At 41.2% G+C, this 18,974-nt stretch overlaps 1 protein-coding gene and 33 non-coding genes across 34 annotated transcripts in view; 33 read left to right on the forward strand and 1 right to left on the reverse strand.

The window, feature by feature from the left end:
• Positions 1 to 18,974, reverse strand: part of eogt (EGF domain-specific O-linked N-acetylglucosamine (GlcNAc) transferase) — a 62,184-nt gene that overhangs the window by 17,129 nt on the left and 26,081 nt on the right. The window lies entirely within an intron of this gene.
• On the forward strand, positions 332 to 403 carry trnae-cuc (transfer RNA glutamic acid (anticodon CUC)). Its single transcript has one exon. It is a non-coding gene; the product is annotated as a tRNA-Glu (tRNA).
• Positions 1,292 to 1,363, forward strand: trnae-cuc (transfer RNA glutamic acid (anticodon CUC)). Its single transcript has one exon. It is a non-coding gene; the product is annotated as a tRNA-Glu (tRNA).
• On the forward strand, positions 1,806 to 1,877 carry trnae-cuc (transfer RNA glutamic acid (anticodon CUC)). Its single transcript has one exon. It is a non-coding gene; the product is annotated as a tRNA-Glu (tRNA).
• On the forward strand, positions 2,090 to 2,161 carry trnae-cuc (transfer RNA glutamic acid (anticodon CUC)). Its single transcript has one exon. It is a non-coding gene; the product is annotated as a tRNA-Glu (tRNA).
• On the forward strand, positions 2,604 to 2,675 carry trnae-cuc (transfer RNA glutamic acid (anticodon CUC)). The gene has a single exon. It is a non-coding gene; the product is annotated as a tRNA-Glu (tRNA).
• Positions 4,977 to 5,048, forward strand: trnae-cuc (transfer RNA glutamic acid (anticodon CUC)). The gene has a single exon. It is a non-coding gene; the product is annotated as a tRNA-Glu (tRNA).
• trnae-cuc (transfer RNA glutamic acid (anticodon CUC)) lies at positions 5,377 to 5,448 on the forward strand. Its single transcript has one exon. It is a non-coding gene; the product is annotated as a tRNA-Glu (tRNA).
• trnae-cuc (transfer RNA glutamic acid (anticodon CUC)) lies at positions 5,633 to 5,704 on the forward strand. Its single transcript has one exon. It is a non-coding gene; the product is annotated as a tRNA-Glu (tRNA).
• Positions 6,486 to 6,557, forward strand: trnae-cuc (transfer RNA glutamic acid (anticodon CUC)). The gene has a single exon. It is a non-coding gene; the product is annotated as a tRNA-Glu (tRNA).
• trnae-cuc (transfer RNA glutamic acid (anticodon CUC)) lies at positions 7,315 to 7,386 on the forward strand. The gene has a single exon. It is a non-coding gene; the product is annotated as a tRNA-Glu (tRNA).
• Positions 7,841 to 7,912, forward strand: trnae-cuc (transfer RNA glutamic acid (anticodon CUC)). Its single transcript has one exon. It is a non-coding gene; the product is annotated as a tRNA-Glu (tRNA).
• Positions 8,856 to 8,927, forward strand: trnae-cuc (transfer RNA glutamic acid (anticodon CUC)). Its single transcript has one exon. It is a non-coding gene; the product is annotated as a tRNA-Glu (tRNA).
• On the forward strand, positions 9,063 to 9,134 carry trnae-cuc (transfer RNA glutamic acid (anticodon CUC)). The gene has a single exon. It is a non-coding gene; the product is annotated as a tRNA-Glu (tRNA).
• trnae-cuc (transfer RNA glutamic acid (anticodon CUC)) lies at positions 9,871 to 9,942 on the forward strand. Its single transcript has one exon. It is a non-coding gene; the product is annotated as a tRNA-Glu (tRNA).
• trnae-cuc (transfer RNA glutamic acid (anticodon CUC)) lies at positions 10,078 to 10,149 on the forward strand. Its single transcript has one exon. It is a non-coding gene; the product is annotated as a tRNA-Glu (tRNA).
• On the forward strand, positions 10,621 to 10,692 carry trnae-cuc (transfer RNA glutamic acid (anticodon CUC)). The gene has a single exon. It is a non-coding gene; the product is annotated as a tRNA-Glu (tRNA).
• Positions 10,828 to 10,899, forward strand: trnae-cuc (transfer RNA glutamic acid (anticodon CUC)). The gene has a single exon. It is a non-coding gene; the product is annotated as a tRNA-Glu (tRNA).
• On the forward strand, positions 11,371 to 11,442 carry trnae-cuc (transfer RNA glutamic acid (anticodon CUC)). Its single transcript has one exon. It is a non-coding gene; the product is annotated as a tRNA-Glu (tRNA).
• On the forward strand, positions 11,578 to 11,649 carry trnae-cuc (transfer RNA glutamic acid (anticodon CUC)). The gene has a single exon. It is a non-coding gene; the product is annotated as a tRNA-Glu (tRNA).
• trnae-cuc (transfer RNA glutamic acid (anticodon CUC)) lies at positions 12,112 to 12,183 on the forward strand. Its single transcript has one exon. It is a non-coding gene; the product is annotated as a tRNA-Glu (tRNA).
• trnae-cuc (transfer RNA glutamic acid (anticodon CUC)) lies at positions 12,394 to 12,465 on the forward strand. The gene has a single exon. It is a non-coding gene; the product is annotated as a tRNA-Glu (tRNA).
• trnae-cuc (transfer RNA glutamic acid (anticodon CUC)) lies at positions 12,601 to 12,672 on the forward strand. The gene has a single exon. It is a non-coding gene; the product is annotated as a tRNA-Glu (tRNA).
• trnae-cuc (transfer RNA glutamic acid (anticodon CUC)) lies at positions 13,148 to 13,219 on the forward strand. The gene has a single exon. It is a non-coding gene; the product is annotated as a tRNA-Glu (tRNA).
• Positions 13,649 to 13,720, forward strand: trnae-cuc (transfer RNA glutamic acid (anticodon CUC)). Its single transcript has one exon. It is a non-coding gene; the product is annotated as a tRNA-Glu (tRNA).
• Positions 13,931 to 14,002, forward strand: trnae-cuc (transfer RNA glutamic acid (anticodon CUC)). Its single transcript has one exon. It is a non-coding gene; the product is annotated as a tRNA-Glu (tRNA).
• trnae-cuc (transfer RNA glutamic acid (anticodon CUC)) lies at positions 14,967 to 15,038 on the forward strand. The gene has a single exon. It is a non-coding gene; the product is annotated as a tRNA-Glu (tRNA).
• Positions 15,249 to 15,320, forward strand: trnae-cuc (transfer RNA glutamic acid (anticodon CUC)). The gene has a single exon. It is a non-coding gene; the product is annotated as a tRNA-Glu (tRNA).
• On the forward strand, positions 16,049 to 16,120 carry trnae-cuc (transfer RNA glutamic acid (anticodon CUC)). Its single transcript has one exon. It is a non-coding gene; the product is annotated as a tRNA-Glu (tRNA).
• trnae-cuc (transfer RNA glutamic acid (anticodon CUC)) lies at positions 16,538 to 16,609 on the forward strand. The gene has a single exon. It is a non-coding gene; the product is annotated as a tRNA-Glu (tRNA).
• On the forward strand, positions 16,794 to 16,865 carry trnae-cuc (transfer RNA glutamic acid (anticodon CUC)). The gene has a single exon. It is a non-coding gene; the product is annotated as a tRNA-Glu (tRNA).
• trnae-cuc (transfer RNA glutamic acid (anticodon CUC)) lies at positions 17,076 to 17,147 on the forward strand. The gene has a single exon. It is a non-coding gene; the product is annotated as a tRNA-Glu (tRNA).
• On the forward strand, positions 18,276 to 18,347 carry trnae-cuc (transfer RNA glutamic acid (anticodon CUC)). The gene has a single exon. It is a non-coding gene; the product is annotated as a tRNA-Glu (tRNA).
• On the forward strand, positions 18,765 to 18,836 carry trnae-cuc (transfer RNA glutamic acid (anticodon CUC)). Its single transcript has one exon. It is a non-coding gene; the product is annotated as a tRNA-Glu (tRNA).

The raw sequence follows: 18,974 nt of genomic DNA on the forward strand, positions 1-18,974 counted from the left end.
AAATAGATAACATAATTTAGCTGTTAAAAACCAGCCTTCTCAAAGTCACATTGTTATTTAACACTACAGCTCCCTGGTGGTCTAGTGGTTAGGATTTATCTCACCGCCGCGGCCCGGGTTCGATTCCCGGTTAGGGAACACAACATTATGGGTGAAGTCCAAGCTAATCAAAGACGAACAACTGTTATCAACCAATGTCCAAGTATTCAACGTCAAGTTGAATAACGAAAATAGCGAAAATAGCGAAATGTCAAGAATATGCACTAGATAACTTTATTTAGCTGTTAAAAACCAGTCTCCTCAAAGTCACATTGTTATTTAAAACAACAGCTCCCTGGTGGTCTAGTGGTTAGGATTCGGCGCTCTCACCGCCGCGGCCCGGGTTCGATTCCCGGTTAGGGAACACATTATTATTAGTGATGTCCAAGCAAATCATTTACAAACCACTGTGTTAAGTGATATCAAAGAATGCAACGGCAAAGTGAATAATCAATAAAAGCCGAAATCCATGTTACCCTATTTCTTCGAAATGTCAAGAATATGAAATAGATAACATAATTTAGCTGTTAAAAACCAGCCTTCTCAAAGTCACATTGTTATTTAACACTACAGCTCCCTGGTGGTCTAGTGGTTAGGATTCGGCGCTCTCACCGCCGCGGCCCGGGTTCGTCCTGGTTAGGGAACACAACATTATGGGTGAAGTCCAAGCTAATCAAAGACGAACAACTGTTATCAACCAATGTCCAAGTATTCAACGTCAAGTTGAATAGCGAAAATAGCGAAATGTCAAGAATATGCACTAGATAACTTTATTTAGCTGTTAAAAACCAGTCTCCTCAAAGTCACATTGTTATTTAAAACAACAGCTCCCTGGTGGTCTAATGGTTAGGATTCGGCGCTCTCACCGCCGCGGGCCGGGTTCGATTCCCGGTTAGGGAACACAACATTATAGGTGAAGTCCAAGCTAATCAAAGACGAACCACTGTTATCAACCAATGTCCAAGTATTCAACGTCAAGTTGAACAACGAAAATAGCGAAATGTCAAGAATATGCACTAGTTAACTTTATTTAGCTGTTAAAAATCAGTCTTCTCATAGTCACATTGTTATTTAAAACAACAGCTCCCTGGTGGTCTAGTGGTTAGGATTCGGCGCTCTCACCGCCGCGGCCCGGGTTCTATTCCCGGTTAGGGAACACAAAAATTTAGGTGATGTCCAAGCAAATGAAATACTAACCAATGTTTATAAAAACCAGCGTTCTCAAAGTCACATTGTTATTTAACACTACAGCTCCCTGGTGGTCTAGTGGTTAGGATTCGGCGCTCTCACCGCCGCGGCCCGGGTTCGATTCCCGGTTAGGGAACTCAACATTATAGGTGAAGTCCAAGCTAACCAAAGACGAACTACTGTTATCAACGTCAAGATATGAAAATAGCGAAATGTCAAGAATATGCACTAGTTAACTTTATTTAGCTGTTAAAAACCAGTCTTCTCAAAGTCACATTGTTATTTAAAACAACAGCTCCCTGGTGGTCTAGTGGTTAGGATTCGGAGCTCTCACCGCCGAGGCCCGGGTTCGATTCCCGGTTAGGGAATACAATAATTTAGGTGATGTCCAAGCAAAAGAAATACTAACCAATGTTTATAACCAATGTCGAAGAATTCAACGGCAAGGTGAAGAACAAAAAAAGTAGACATCCATGTTAAACCTTTACAGCGAAATGTCAAGAATATGACATTTTCAACATAATTTAGCTGTTAAAAACCAGCGTTCTTAAAGTCACATTGTTGGTTGTTACTACAGCTCCCTGGTGGTCTAGTGGTTAGGATTCGGCGCTCTCACCGCCGCGGCCCGGGTTCGATTCCCGGTTAGGGAACACCACATTATAGGTGATGTCCAAGCTAATCAAAGACGAACCACTGTTATCAACCAATGTCCAAGTATTCAACGGAAAGTTGAATAACGAAAAAAAGTATACATCCATGTTAAACCTTTGCAGCGAAATGTCAAGAATATGACATTTCCAACATAATTTAGCTGTTAAAAAACTTGCTTTCTGAATGTAACATTGTTTTTTGTGACTACAGTTCCCTGGTGGTCTAGTGGTTAGGATTCGGCGCTCTCACCGCCGCGGCCCGGGTTCGATTCCCGGTTAGGGAACACATTATTATTAGTGATGTCCAAGCAAATCATTTACAAACCACTGTGTTAAGTGATATCAAAGTATGCAACGGCAAAGTGAATAATCAATAAAAGCCGAAATCCATGTTACCCTATTTCTTCGAAATGTCAAGAATATGAAATAGATAACATAATTTAGCTGTTAAAAACCAGCCTTCTCAAAGTCACATTGTTTTTTAACACTACAGCTCCCTGGTGGTCTAGTGGTTAGGATTCGGTGCTCTCACCGCCGCGGGCCGGGTTCGATTCCCGGTTAGGGAACATAACATTATAGGTGAAGTCCAATCTAATCAAAGACGAACCACTGTTATCAACGTCAAGATATGAAAATGGCGAAATGTCAAGAATATGCACTAGTTACCTTTATTTAGCTGTTAAAAACCAGTCTTCTCAAAGTCACATTGTTATTTAAAACAACAGCTCCCTGGTGGTCTAGTGGTTAGGATTCGGCGCTCTCACCGCCGCGGCCCGGGTTCGATTCCCGGTTAGGGAACACATTATTATTAGTGATGTCCAAGCAAATCATTTACAAACCACTGTGTTAAGTGATATCAAAGTATGCAACGGCAAAGTGAATAATCAATAAAAGCCGAAATCCATGTTACCCTATCTCTTCGAAATGTCAAGAATATGAAATAGATAACATAATTTAGCTGTTAAAAACCAGCCTTCTCAAAGTCACATTGTTATTTAACACTACAGCTCCCTGGTGGTCTAGTGGTTAGGATTCGGCGCTCTCACCGCCGCGGCCGGGGTTCGATTCCCGGTTAGGGTACACAACATTATGGGTGAAGTCCAAGCTAATCAAAGACGAACCACGGTTATCAACCAGTGTCCAAGTATTCAACGTCAAGTTGAATAAGGAAAAAATGTAGGCAGCCATGTTTAATCTTTACAGCGAAATGTCAAGAATATGAAATAGATGATACAATTTAGCTGTTAAAAACCAGCCTTTTCAAAGTCACATTGTTATATAACACAACTGCTCCCTGGTGGTCTAGTGGTTAGGATTCGGCGCTCTCACCGTCGCGGCCCGGGTTCGATTCCCGGTTACGGAACACAACATTATAGGTGAAGTCCAAGTATTCAACGTCAAGTTGAATAATGAAAAAATGTAGGCAGCCATGATTAATCTTTACAGCGAAATGTCAAGAATATGTAATAGATGATATAATTTAGCTGTTAAAAACCAGCCTTTTCAAAGTCACATTGTTATGTAATAAAACTGCTCCCTGGTGGTCTAGTGGTTAGGATTCGGCGCTCTCACTGCCGCGGCCCGGGAACGATTCCCGGTTAGGGAATACAAAAATGTAGGTGATCTCCAAGCAAAAGAAATACTAACCAATGTTTATAACCAATGTCGAAGAATTCAAGTATTCAATTTAGCTGTTAAAAACCAGCCATCTCAAAGTCACATTGTTATTTAACACTATAGCTCCCTGGTGGTCTAGTGGTTAGGATTCGGCGCTCTCACCGCTGCGGCCCGGGTTCGATTCCCGGTTATGGAACACATTATTATTAGTGATGTCCAAGCAAATCATTTACAAACCACTGTGTTAAGTGATATCGAAGTATGCAACGGCAAAGTGAATAATCAATAAAAGCCGAAATCCATGTTACCCTATTTCTTCGAAATGTCAAGAATATGAAATAGATAACATAATTTAGCTGTTAAAAACCAGCCTTCTCAAAGTCACATTGTTTTTTAACACTACAGCTCCCTGGTGGTCTAGTGGTTAGGATTCGGCGCTCTCACCGCCGCGGCCCGGGTTCGATTCCCGGTGAGGGTACACAACATTATGGGTGAAGTCCAAGCTAATCAAAGACGAACAACTGTTATCAACCAATGTCCAAGTATTCAACGTCAAGTTGAATAACGAAAATAGTGAAAATAGCGAAATGTCAAGAATATGCACTTGATAACTTTATTTAGCTGTTAAAAACCAGTCTCCTCAAAGTCACATTGTTAATTAAAACAACAGCTCCCTGGTGGTATAGTGGTTAGGATTCGGCGCTCTCACCGCCGCGGCCTGGGTTCGATTCCCGGTTAGGGAACACATTATTATTAGTGATGTCCAAGCAAATCATTTACAAACCACTGTGTTAAGTGATATCAAAGTATGCAACGGCAAAGTGAATAATCAATAAAAGCCGAAATCCATGTTACCCTATTTCTTCGAAATGTCAAGAATATGAAATAGATAACATAATTTAGCTGTTAAAAACCAGCCTTCTCAAAGTCACATTGTTATTTAACACTACAGCTCCCTGGTGGTCTAGTGGTTAGGATTCAGCGCTCTCACCACCGCGGCCCGGGAACACATTATTATTAGTGATGTCCAAGCAAATCATTTACAAACCACTGTGTTAAGTGATATCAAAGTATGCAACGGCAAAGTGAATAATCAATAAAAGCCGAAATCCATGTTACCCTATTTCTTCGAAATGTCAAGAATATGAAATAGATAACATAATTTAGCTGTTAAAAACCAGCCTTCTCAAAGTCACATTGTTTTTTAACACTACAGCTCCCTGGTGGTCTAGTGGTTAGGATTCGGCGCTCTCACCGCCGCGGCCCGGGTTCGATTCCCGGTTAGGGTACACAACATTATGGGTGAAGTCCAAGCTAATCAAAGACGAACAACTGTTATCAACCAATGTCCAAGTATTCAACGTCAAGTTGAATAACGAAAATAGTGAAAATAGCGAAATGTCAAGAATATGCACTTCATAACTTTATTTAGCTGTTAAAAACCAGTCTCCTCAAAGTCACATTGTTAATTAAAACAACATCTCCCTGGTGGTCTAGTGGTTAGGATTCGGCGCTCTCACCGCCGCGGCCCGGGTTCGATTCCCGGTTAGGGAACACATTATTATTAGTGATGTCCAAGCAAATGAAATACTAACCAATGTTTATAAAAACCAGCCTTCTCAAAGTCACATTGTTATTTAACACTACAGCTCCCTGGTGGTCTAGTGGTTAGGATTCGACGCTCTCACCGGCGCGGAGGGGGTTCGATTCCCGGTTAGGGAACACAACATTTTACGTGAAGTCCAAGCTAATCAAAGACGAACCACTGTTATCAACGTCAAGATATGAAAATAGCGAAATGTCAAGAATATGCACTAGTTAAATTTATTTAGCTGTTAAAAACCAGTCTTCTGAAAGTCACATTGTTTTTTAACACTACAGCTCCCTGGTGGTCTAGTGGTTAGGATTCGGCGCTCTCACCGCCGCGGCCCGGGTTCGATTCCCGGTTAGGGAACACAACATTATGGGTGAAGTCCAAGCTAATCAAAGACGAACAACTGTTATCAACCAATGTCCAAGTATTCAACGTCAAGTTGAATAACGAAAATAGCGATATGTCAAGAATATGCACTAGATAATTTTATTTAGCTGTTAAAAACCAGTATCCTCAAAGTCACATTGTTATTTAAAACAACAGCTCCCTGGTGGTCTAGTGGTTAGGATTCGGCGCTCTCACCGCCGCGGCCCGGGTTCGATTCCCGGTTAGGGAACACAACATTATAGGTGAAATCAAAGACGAACCACTGTTATCAACCAATGTCCAAGTATTCAACGTCAAGTTGAATAACGAAAATAGCGAAATGTCAAGAATATGCACTAGTTAACTTTATTTAGCTGTTAAAAACCAGTCTTCTCATAGTCACATTGTAATTTAAAACAACAGCTCCCTGGTGGTCTAGTGGTTAGGATTCGGCGGTCTCACCGCCGCGGCCCGGGTTTGATTCCCGGTTAGGGAACACAAAAATTTAGGTGATGTCCAAGCAAATGAAATACTAACCAATGTTTATAAAAACCAGCGTTCTCAAAGTCACATTGTTATTTAACACTACAGCTCCCTGGTGGTCTAGTGGTTTGGATTCGGCGCTCTCACCGCCGCGGCCCGGGTTCGATTCCCGGTTAGGGAACTCAATATTATAGGTGAAGTCCAAGCTAACCAAAGACGAACCACTGTTATCAACGTCAAGATATGAAAATAGCGAAATGTCAAGAATATGCACTAGTTAACTTTATTTAGCTGTTAAAAACCAGTCTTCTCAAAGTCACATTGTTATTTAAAACAACAGCTCCCTGGTGGTCTAGTGGTTAGGATTCGGAGCTCTCACCGCCGAGGCCCGGGTTCGATTCCCGGTTAGGGAATACAATAATTTAGGTGATGTCCAAGCAAAAGAAATACTAACCAATGTTTATAACCAATGTCGAAGAATTTAAGTATACAATTTAGCTGTTAAAAACCAGCCTTCTCAAAGTCACATTGTTATTTAATACAACAGCTCCCTGGTGGTCTAGTGGTTAGGATTCGGCGCTCTCACCGCCGCGGCCCGGGTTCGATTCCCGGTTAGGGAACACATTATTATTAGTGATGTCCAAGCAAATCATTTACAAACCACTGTGTTAAGTGATATCAAAGTATGCAACGGCAAAGTGAATAATCAATAAAAGCCGAAATCCATGTTACCCTATTTCTTCGAAATGTCAAGAATATGAAATAGATAACATAATTTAGCTGTTAAAAACCAGCCTTCTCAAAGTCACATTGTTTTTTAACACTACAGCTCCCTGGTGGTCTAGTGGTTAGGATTCGGCGCTCTCACCGCCGCGGCCTGGGTTCGATTCCCGGTTAGGGTACACAACATTATGGGTGAAGTCCAAGCTAATCAAAGACGAACAACTGTTATCAACCAATGTCCAAGTATTCAACGTCAAGTTGAATAACGAAAATAGTGAAAATAGCGAAATGTCAAGAATATGCACTTGATAACTTTATTTAGCTGTTAAAAACCAGTATCCTCAAAGTCACATTGTTAATTAAAACAACAGCTCCCTGGTGGTCTACTGGTTAGGATTCGGCGCTCTCACCGCCGCGGCCCGGGTTCGATTCCCGGTTAGGGAACACATTATTATTAGTGATGTCCAAGCAAATCATTTACAAACCACTGTGTTAAGTGATATCAAAGTATGCAACGGCAAAGTGAATAATCAATAAAAGCCGAAATCCATGTTACCCTATTTCTTCGAAATGTCAAGAATATGAAATAGATAACATAATTTAGCTGTTAAAAACCAGCCTTCTCAAAGTCACATTGTTATTTAACCCTACAGCTCCCTGGTGGTCTAGTGGTTAGGATTCGGCGCTCTCACCGCCGCGGCCCGGGTTCGATTCCCGGTTAGGGAACACAACATTATGGGTGAAGTCCAAGCTAATCAAAGACGAACCACTGTTATCAACCAGTGTCCAAGTATTCAACGTCAAGTTGAATAAGGAAAAAATGTAGGCAGCCATGTTTAATCTTTACAGCGAAATGTCAAGAATATGAAATACATGATACAATTTAGCTGTTAAAAACCAGCCTTTTCAAAGTCACATTGTTATATAACACAACTGCTCCCTGGTGGTCTAGTGGTTAGGATTCGGCGCTCTCACCGTCGCGGCCCGGGTTCGATTCCCGGTTACGGAACACAACATTATAGGTGAAGTCCAAGTATTCAACGTCAAGTTGAATAATGAAAAAATGTAGGCAGCCATGATTAATCTTTACAGCGAAATGTCAAGAATATGAAATAGATGATATAATTTAGCTGTTAAAAACCAGCCTTTTCAAAGTCACATTGTTACGTAATAAAACTGCTCCCTGGTGGTCTAGTGGTTAGGATTCGGCGCTCTCACCGCCGCGGCCCGGGTTCGATTCCCGGTTAGGGAATACAAAAATGTAGGTGATGTCCAAGCAAAAGAAATACTAACCAATGTTTATAACCAATGTCGAAGAATTCAAGTATTCAATTTAGCTGTTAAAAACCAGCCATCTCAAAGTCACATTGTTATTTAACACTATAGCTCCCTGGTGGTCTAGTGGTTAGGATTCGGCGCTCTCACCGCCGCGGCCCGGGTTCGATTACCGGTTAGGGAACACATTATTATTAGTGATGTCCAAGCAAATCATTTACAAACCACTGTGTTAAGTGATATCAAAGTATGCAACGGCAAAGTGAATAATCAATAAAAGCCGAAATCCATGTTACCCTATTTCTTCGAAATGTCAAGAATATGAAATAGATAACATAATTTAGCTGTTAAAAACCAGCCTTCTCAAAGTCACATTGTTATTTAACACTACAGCTCCCTGGTGGTCTAGTGGTTAGGATTCGGCGCTCTCACCGCCGCGGCCGGGGTTCGATTCCCGGTTAGGGTACACAACATTATGGGTGAAGTCCAAGCTAATCAAAGACGAACCACTGTTATCAACCAGTGTCCAAGTATTCAACGTCAAGTTGAATAAGGAAAAAATGTAGGCAGCCATGTTTAATCTTTACAGCGAAATGTCAAGAATATGAAATACATGATACAATTTAGCTGTTAAAAACCAGCCTTTTCAAAGTCACATTGTTATATAACACAACTGCTCCCTGGTGGTCTAGTGGTTAGGATTCGGCGCTCTCACCGTCGCGGCCCGGGTTCGATTCCCGGTTACGGAACACAACATTATAGGTGAAGTCCAAGTATTCAACGTCAAGTTGAATAATGAAAAAATGTAGGCAGCCATGATTAATCTTTACAGCGAAATGTCAAGAATATGAAATAGATGATATAATATAGCTGTTAAAAACCAGCCTTTTCAAAGTCACATTGTTACGTAATAAAACTGCTCCCTGGTGGTCTAGTGGTTAGGATTCGGCGCTCTCACCGCCGCGGCCCGGGTTCGATTCCCGGTTAGGGAATACAAAAATGTAGGTGATGTCCAAGCAAAAGAAATACTAACCAATGTTTATAACCAATGTCGAAGAATTCAAGTATTCAATTTAGCTGTTAAAAACCAGCCATCTCAAAGTCACATTGTTATTTAACACTATAGCTCCCTGGTGGTCTAGTGGTTAGGATTCGGCGCTCTCACCGCCGCGGCCCGGGTTCGATTCCCGGTTAGGGAACACATTATTATTAGTGATGTCCAAGCAAATCATTTACAAACCACTGTGTTAAGTGATATCAAAGTATGCAACGGCAAAGTGAATAATCAATAAAAGCCGAAATCCATGTTACCCTATTTCTTCGAAATGTCAAGAATATGAAATAGATAACATAATTTAGCTGTTAAAAACCAGCCTTCTCAAAGTCACATTGTTATTTAACACTACAGCTCCCTGGTGGTCTAGTGGTTAGGATTCGGCACTCTCACCGCCGTGGCCGGGGTTCGATTCCCGGTTAGGGTACACAACATTATGGGTGAAGTCCAAGCTAATCAAAGACGAACCACTGTTATCAACCAGTGTCCAAGTATTCAACGTCAAGTTGAATAAGGAAAAAATGTAGGCAGCCATGTTTAATCTTTACAGCGAAATGTCAAGAATATGAAATACATGATACAATTTAGCAGTTAAAAACCAGCCTTTTCAAAGTCACATTGTTATATAACACAACTGCTCCCTGGTGGTCTAGTGGTTAGGATTCGGCGCTCTCACCGTCGCGGCCCGGGTTCGATTCCCGGTTACGGAACACAACATTATAGGTGAAGTCCAAGTATTCAACGTCAAGTTGAATAATGAAAAAATGTAGGCAGCCATGATTAATCTTTACAGCGAAATGTCAAGAATATGAAATAGATGATATAATTTAGCTGTTAAAAACCAGCCTTTTCAAAGTCACATTGTTACGTAATAAAACTGCTCCCTGGTGGTCTAGTGGTTAGGATTCGGCGCTCTCACCGCCGCGGCCCGGGTTCGATTCCCGGTTAGGGAATACAAAAATGTAGGTGATGTCCAAGCAAAAGAAATACTAACCAATGTTTATAACCAATGTCGAAGAATTCAAGTATTCAATTTAGCTGTTAAAAACCAGCCATCTCAAAGTCACATTGTTATTTAACACTATAGCTCCCTGGTGGTCTAGTGGTTAGGATTCGGCGCTCTCACCGCCGCGGCCCGGGTTCGATTCCCGGTTAGGGAACACATTATTATTAGTGATGTCCAAGCAAATCATTTACAAACCACTGTGTTAAGTGATATCAAAGTATGCAACGGCAAAGTGAATAATCAATAAAAGCCGAAATCCATGTTACCCTATTTCTTCGAAATGTCAAGAATATGAAATAGATAACATAATTTAGCTGTTAAAAACCAGCCTTCTCAAAGTCACATTGTTATTTAACACTACAGCTCCCTGGTGGTCTAGTGGTTAGGATTTATCTCACCGCCGCGGCCCGGGTTCGATTCCCGGTTAGGGAACACAACATTATGGGTGAAGTCCAAGCTAATCAAAGACGAACAACTGTTATCAACCAATGTCCAAGTATTCAACGTCAAGTTGAATAACGAAAATAGCCAAAATAGCGAAATGTCAAGAATATGCACTGGATAACTTTATTTAGCTGTTAAAAACCAGTCTCCTCAAAGTCACATTGTTATTTAAAACAACAGCTCCCTGGTGGTCTAGTGGTTAGGATTCGGCGCTCTCACCGCCGCGGCCCGGGTTCGATTCCCGGTTAGGGAATACAAAAATGTAGGTGATGTCCAAGCAAAAGAAATACTAACCAATGTTTATAACCAATGTCGAAGAATTCAAGTATTCAATTTAGCTGTTAAAAACCAGCCATCTAAAAGTCACATTGTTATTTAACACTATAGCTCCCTGGTGGTCTAGTGGTTAGGATTCGGCGCTCTCACCGCCGCGGCCCGGGTTCGATTCCCGGTTAGGGAACACATTATTATTAGTGATGTCCAAGCAAATCATTTACAAACCACTGTGTTAAGTGATATCAAAGTATGCAACGGCAAAGTGAATAATCAATAAAAGCCGAAATCCATGTTACCCTATTTCTTCGAAATGTCAAGAATATGAAATAGATAACATAATTTAGCTGTTAAAAACCAGCCTTCTCAAAGTCACATTGTTATTTAACACTACAGCTCCCTGGTGGTCTAGTGGTTAGGATTTATCTCACCGCCGCGGCCCGGGTTCGATTCCCGGTTAGGGAACACAACATTATGGGTGAAGTCCAAGCTAATCAAAGACGAACAACTGTTATCAACCAATGTCCAAGTATTCAACGTCAAGTTGAATAACGAAAATAGCCAAAATAGCGAAATGTCAAGAATATGCACTGGATAACTTTATTTAGCTGTTAAAAACCAGTCTCCTCAAAGTCACATTGTTATTTAAAACAACAGCTCCCTGGTGGTCTAGTGGTTATGATTCGGCGCTCTCACCGCCGCGGCCCGGGTTCGATTCCCGGTTAGGGAATACCAAAATGTAGGTGATGTCCAAGCAAAAGAAATACTAACCAATGTTTATAACCAATGTCGAAGAATTCAAGTATTCAATTTAGCTGTTAAAAACCAGCCATCTGAAAGTCACATTGTTACTTAACACTATAGCTCCCTGGTGGTCTAGTGGTTAGGATTCGGCGCTCTCACCGCCGCGGCCCGGGTTCGATTCCCGGTTAGGGAACACATTATTATTAGTGATGTCCAAGCAAATCATTTACAAACCACTGTGTTAAGTGATATCAAAGTATGCAACGGCAAAGTGAATAATCAATAAAAGCCGAAATCCATGTTACCCTATTTCTTCGAAATGTCAAGAATATGAAATAGATAACATAATTTAGCTGTTAAAAACCAGCCTTCTCAAAGTCACATTGTTATTTAACACTACAGCTCCCTGGTGGTCTAGTGGTTAGGATTTATCTCACCGCCGCGGCCCGGGTTCGATTCCCGGTTAGGGAACACAACATTATGGGTGAAGTCCAAGCTAATCAAAGACGAACAACTGTTATCAACCAATGTCCAAGTATTCAACGTCAAGTTGAATAACGAAAATAGCGATATGTCAAGAATATGCACTAGATAACTTTATTTAGCTGTTAAAAACCAGTATCCTCAAAGTCACATTGTTATTTAAAACAACAGCTCCCTGGTGGTCTAGTGGTTAGGATTCGGCGCTCTCACCGCCGCGGCCCGGGTTCGATTCCCGGTTAGGGAACACATTATTATTAGTGATGTCCAAGCAAATCATTTACAAACCACTGTGTTAAGTGATATCAAAGTATGCAACGGCAAAGTGAATAATCAATAAAAGCCGAAATCCATGTTACCCTATTTCTTCGAAATGTCAAGAATATGAAATAGATAACATAATTTAGCTGTTAAAAACCAGCCTTCTCAAAGTCACATTGTTATTTAAAACAACAGCTCCCTGGTGGTCTAGTGGTTAGGATTCGGCGCTCTCACCGCCGCGGCCCGGGTTCGATTCCCGGTTAGGGAATACAATAATTTAGGTGATGTCCAAGCAAAAGAAATACTAACCAATGTTTATAACCAATGTCGAAGAATTTAAGTATACAATTTAGCTGTTAAAAACCAGCCTTCTCAAAGTCACATTGTTATTTAATATAACAGCTCCCTGGTGGTCTAGTGGTTAGGATTCGGCGCTCTCACCGCCGCGGCCCGGGTTCGATTCCCGGTTAGGGAACACATTATTATTAGTGATGTCCAAGCAAATCATTTACAAACCACTGTGTTAAGTGATATCAAAGTATGCAACGGCAAAGTGAATAATCAATAAAAGCCGAAATCCATGTTACCCTATTTCTTCGAAATGTCAAGAATATGAAATAGATAACATAATTTAGCTGTTAAAAACCAGCCTTCTCAAAGTCACATTGTTTTTTAACACTACAGCTCCGTGGTGGTCTAGTGGTTAGGATTCGGCGCTCTCACCGCCGCGGCCCGGGTTCGATTCCCGGTTAGGGTACACAACATTATGGGTGAAGTCCAAGCTAATCAAAGACGAACAACTGTTATCAACCAATGTCCAAGTATTCAACGTCAAGTTGAATAACGAAAATAGTGAAAATAGCGAAATGTCAAGAATATGCACTTGATAACTTTATTTAGCTGTTAAAAACCAGTCTCCTCAAAGTCACATTGTTAATTAAAACAACAGCTCCCTGGTGGTCTAGTGGTTAGGATTCGGCGCTCTCACCGCCGCGGCCCGGGTTCGATTCCCGGTTAGGGAACACATTATTATTAGTGATGTCCAAGCAAATCATTTACAAACCACTGTGTTAAGTGATATCAAAGTATGCAACGGCAAAGTGAATAATCAATAAAAGCCGAAATCCATGTTACCCTATTTCTTCGAAATGTCAAGAATATGAAATAGATAACATAATTTAGCTGTTAAAAACCAGCCTTCTCAAAGTCACATTGTTATTTAACACAACAGCTCAGGGTTCGATTCCCGGTTAGGGAACACAACATTATGGGTGAAGTCCAAGCTAATCAAAGACGAACAACTGTTATCAACCAATGTCCAAGTATTCAACGTCAAGTTGAATAACGAAAATAGCCAAAATAGCGAAATGTCAAGAATATGCACTGGATAACTTTATTTAGCTGTTAAAAACCAGTCTCCTCAAAGTCACATTGTTATTTAAAACAACAGCTCCCTGGTGGTCTAGTGGTTAGGATTCGGCGCTCTCACCGCCGCGGCCCGGGTTCGATTCCCGGTTAGGGAACACATTATTATTAGTGATGTCCAAGCAAATCATTTACAAACCACTGTGTTAAGTGATATCAAAGTATGCAACGGCAAAGTGAATAATCAATAAAAGCCGAAATCCATGTTACCCTATTTCTTCGAAATGTCAAGAATATGAAATAGATAACATAATTTAGCTGTTAAAAACCAGCCTTCTCAAAGTCACATTGTTATTTAAAACAACAGCTCCCTGGTGGTCTAGTGGTTAGGATTCGGCGCTCTCACCGCCGCGGCCCGGGTTCGATTCCCGGTTAGGGAATACAATAATTTAGGTGATGTCCAAGCAAAAGAAATGCTAACCAATGTTTATAACCAATGTCGAAGAATTTAAGTATACAATTTAGCTGTTAAAAACCAGCCTTCTCAAAGTCACATTGTTATTTAATACAACAGCTCCCTGGTGGTCTAGTGGTTAGGATTCGGCGTTCTCACCGCCGCGGCCCGGGTTCGATTCCCGGTTAGGGAACACATTATTATTAGTGATGTCCAAGCAAATCATTTACAAACCACTGTGTTAAGTGATATCAAAGTATGCAACGGCAAAGTGAATAATCAATAAAAGCCGAAATCCATGTTACCCTATTTCTTCGAAATGTCAAGAATATGAAATAGATAACATAATTTAGCTGTTAAAAACCAGCCTTCTCAAAGTCACATTGTTTTTTAACACTACAGCTCCCTGGTGGTCTAGTGGTTAGGATTCGGCGCTCTCACCGCCGCGGCCAGGGTTCGATTCCCGGTTAGGGTACACAACATTATGGGTGAAGTCCAAGCTAATCAAAGACGAACAACTGTTATCAACCAATGTCCAAGTATTCAACGTCAAGTTGAATAACGAAAATAGTGAAAATAGCGAAATGTCAAGAATATGCACTTGATAACTTTATTTAGCTGTTAAAAACCAGTCTCCTCAAAGTCACATTGTTAATTAAAACAACAGCTCCCTGGTGGTCTAGTGGTTAGGATTTGGCGCTCTCACCGCCGCGGCCCGGGTTCGATTCCCGGTTAGGGAACACATTATTATTAGTGATGTCCAAGCAAATCATTTACAAACCACTGTGTTAAGTGATATCAAAGTATGCAACGGCAAAGTGAATAATCAATAAAAGCCGAAATCCATGTTACCCTATTTCTTCGAAATGTCAAGAATATGAAATAGATAACATAATTTAGCTGTTAAAAACCAGCCTTCTCAAAGTCACATTGTTATTTAACACTACAGCTCCCTGGTGGTCTAGTGGTTAGGATTCGGCGCTCTCACCGCCGCGGCCCGGGTTCGATTCCCGGTTAGGGAACACATTATTATTAGTGATGTCCAAGCAAATCATTTACAAACCACTGTGTTAAGTGATATCAAAGTATGCAACGGCAAAGTGAATAATCAATAAAAGCCGAAATCCATGTTACCCTATTTCTTCGAAATGTCAAGAATATGAAATAGATAACATAATTTAGCTGTTAAAAACCAGCCTTCTCAAAGTCACATTGTTTTTTAACACTACAGCTCCCTGGTGGTCTAGTGGTTAGGATTCGGCGCTCTCACCGCCGCGGCCCGGGTTCGATTCCCGGTTAGGGAACACATTATTATTAGTGATGTCCAAGCAAATGAAATACTAACCAATGTTTATAAAAACCAGCCTACTCAAAGTCACATTGTTATTTAACACTACAGCTCCCTGGTGGTCTAGTGGTTAGGATTCGACGCTCTCACCGGCGCGGAGGGGGTTCGATTCCCGGTTAGGGAACACAACATTATAGGTGAAGTCCAAGCTAATCAAAGACGAACCACTGTTATCAACGTCAAGATATGAAAATAGCGAAATGTCAAGAATATGCACTAGTTAACTTTATTTAGCTGTTAAAAACCAGTCTTCTCAAAGTCACATTGTTATTTAAAACAACAGCTCCCTGGTGGTCTAGTGGTTAGGATTCGGCGCTCTCACCACCGCGGCCTGGGTTCGATTCCCGGTTAGGGAACACATTATTATTAGTGATGTCCAAGCAAATGAAATACTAACCAATGTTTATAAAAACCAGCCTTCTCAAAGTCACATTGTTATTTAACACTACAGCTCCCTGGTGGTCTAGTGGTTAGGATTCGACGCTCTCACCGGCGCGGAGGGGGTTCGATTCCCGGTTAGGGAACACAACATTATAGGTGAAGTCCAAGCTAATCAAAGACGAACCACTGTTATCAACGTCAAGATATGAAAATAGCGAAATGTCAAGAATATGCACTAGTTAACTTTATTTAGCTGTTAAAAACCAGTCTTCTCAAAGTCACATTGTTATTTAAAACAACAGCTCCCTGGTGGTCTAGTGGTTAGGATTCGGCGCTCTCACCGCCGCGGCCCGGGTTCGATTCCCGGTTAGGGAATACAAAAATTTAGGTGATGTCCAAGCAAAAGAAATACTAACCAATGTTTATAACCAATGTCGAAGAATTCAAGTATACAATTTAGCTGTTAAAAACCAGCCTTCTCAAAGTCACATTGTTATTTAATATAATAGCTCCCTGGTGGTCTAGTGGTTAGGATTCGGCGCTCTCACCGCCGCGGCCCGCGTTCGATTCCCGGTTAGGGAACACATTATTATTAGTGATGTCCAAGCAAATCATTTACAAACCACTGTGTTGAGTGATATCAAAGTATGCAACGGCAAAGTGAATAATCAATAAAAGCCGAAATCCATGTTACCCTATTTCTTCGAAATGTCAAGAATATGAAATAGATAACATAATTTAGCTGTTAAAAACCAGCCTTCTCAAAGTCACATTGTTTTTTAACACTACAGCTCCCTGGTGGTCTAGTGGTTAGGATTCGGCGCTCTCACCGCCGCGGCCCGGGTTCGATTCCCGGTTAGGGAACACAACATTATGGGTGAAGTCCAAGCTAATCAAAGACGAACAACTGTTATCAACCAATGTCCAAGTATTCAACGTCAAGTTGAATAACGAAAATAGCGATATGTCAAGAATATGCACTAGATAACTTTATTTAGCTGTTAAAAACCAGTATCCTCAAAGTCACATTGTTATTTAAAACAACAGCTCCCTGGTGGTCTAGTGGTTAGGATTCGGCGCTCTCACCGCCGCGGCCCGGGTTCGATTCCCGGTTAGGGAACACATTATTATTAGTGATGTCCAAGCAAATCATTTACAAACCACTGTGTTAAGTGATATCAAAGTATGCAACGGCAAAGTGAATAATCAATAAAAGCCGAAATCCATGTTACCCTATTTCTTCGAAATGTCAAGAATATGAAATAGATAACATAATTTAGCTGTTAAAAACCAGCCTTCTCAAAGTCACATTGTTTTTTAACACTACAGCTCCCTGGTGGTCTAGTGGTTAGGATTCGGCGCTCTCACCGCCGCGGCCCGGGTTCGATTCCCGGTTAGGGAACACATTATTATTAGTGATGTCCAAGCAAATGAAATACTAACCAATGTTTATAAAAACCAGCCTACTCAAAGTCACATTGTTATTTAACACTACAGCTCCCTGGTGGTCTAGTGGTTAGGATTCGACGCTCTCACCGGCGCGGCGGGGGTTCGATTCCCGGTTAGGGAACACAACATTATAGGTGAAGTCCAAGCTAATCAAAGACGAACCACTGTTATCAACGTCAAGATATGAAAATAGCGAAATGTCAAGAATATGCACTAGTTAACTTTATTTAGCTGTTAAAAACCAGTCTTCTCAAAGTCACATTGTTATTTAAAACAACAGCTCCCTGGTGGTCTAGTGGTTAGGATTCGGCGCTCTCACCACCGCGGCCTGGGTTCGATTCCCGGTTAGGGAACACATTATTATTAGTGATGTCCAAGCAAATGAAATACTAACCAATGTTTATAAAAACCAGCCTTCTCAAAGTCACATTGTTATTTAACACTACAGCTCCCTGGTGGTCTAGTGGTTAGGATTCGACGCTCTCACCGGCGCGGAGGGGGTTCGATTCCCGGTTAGGGAACACAACATTATAGGTGAAGTCCAAGCTAATCAAAGACGAACCACTGTTATCAACGTCAAGATATGAAAATAGCGAAATGTCAAGAATATGCACTAGTTAACTTTATTTAGCTGTTAAAAACCAGTCTTCTCAAAGTCACATTGTTATTTAAAACAACAGCTCCCTGGTGGTCTAGTGGTTAGGATTCGGCGCTCTCACCACCGCGGCCTGGGTTCGATTCCCGGTTAGGGAACACATTATTATTAGTGATGTCCAAGCAAATGAAATACTAACCAATGTTTATAAAAACCAGCCTTCTCAAAGTCACATTGTTATTTAACACTACAGCTCCCTGGTGGTCTAGTGGTTAGGATTCGACGCTCTCACCGGCGCGGAGGGGGTTCGATTCCCGGTTAGGGAACACAACATTATAGGTGAAGTCCAAGCTAATCAAAGACGAACCACTGTTATCAACGTCAAGATATGAAAATAGCGAAATGTCAAGAATATGCACTAGTTAACTTTATTTAGCTGTTAAAAACCAGTCTTCTCAAAGTCACATTGTTATTTAAAACAACAGCTCCCTGGTGGTCTAGTGGTTAGGATTCGGCGCTCTCACCGCCGCGGCCCGGGTTCGATTCCCGGTTAGGGAATACAAAAATTTAGGTGATGTCCAAGCAAAAGAAATACTAACCAATGTTTATAACCAATGTCGAAGAATTCAAGTATACAATTTAGCTGTTAAAAACCAGCCTTCTCAAAGTCACATTGTTATTTAATACAATAGCTCCCTGGTGGTCTAGTGGTTAGGATTCGGCGCTCTCACCGCCGCGGCCCGCGTTCGATTCCCGGTTAGGGAACACATTATTATTAGTGATGTCCAAGCAAATCATTTACAAACCACTGTGTTGAGTGATATCAAAGTATGCAACGGCAAAGTGAATAATCAATAAAAGCCGAAATCCATGTTACCCTATTTCTTCGAAATGTCAAGAATATGAAATAGATAACATAATTTAGCTGTTAAAAACCAGCCTTCTCAAAGTCACATTGTTTTTTAACACTACAGCTCCCTGGTGGTCTAGTGGTTAGGATTCGGCGCTCTCACCGCCGCGGCCCGGGTTCGATTCCCGGTTAGGGAACACAACATTATGGGTGAAGTCCAAGCTAATCAAAGACGAACAACTGTTATCAACCAATGTCCAAGTATTCAACGTCAAGTTGAATAACGAAAATAGCGATATGTCAAGAATATGCACTAGATAACTTTATTTAGCTGT

This window comes from Gadus morhua, chromosome 13, assembly GCF_902167405.1.
Source record: "Gadus morhua chromosome 13, gadMor3.0, whole genome shotgun sequence".
NCBI classification, from domain to species: Eukaryota; Metazoa; Chordata; class Actinopteri; order Gadiformes; family Gadidae; genus Gadus; species Gadus morhua.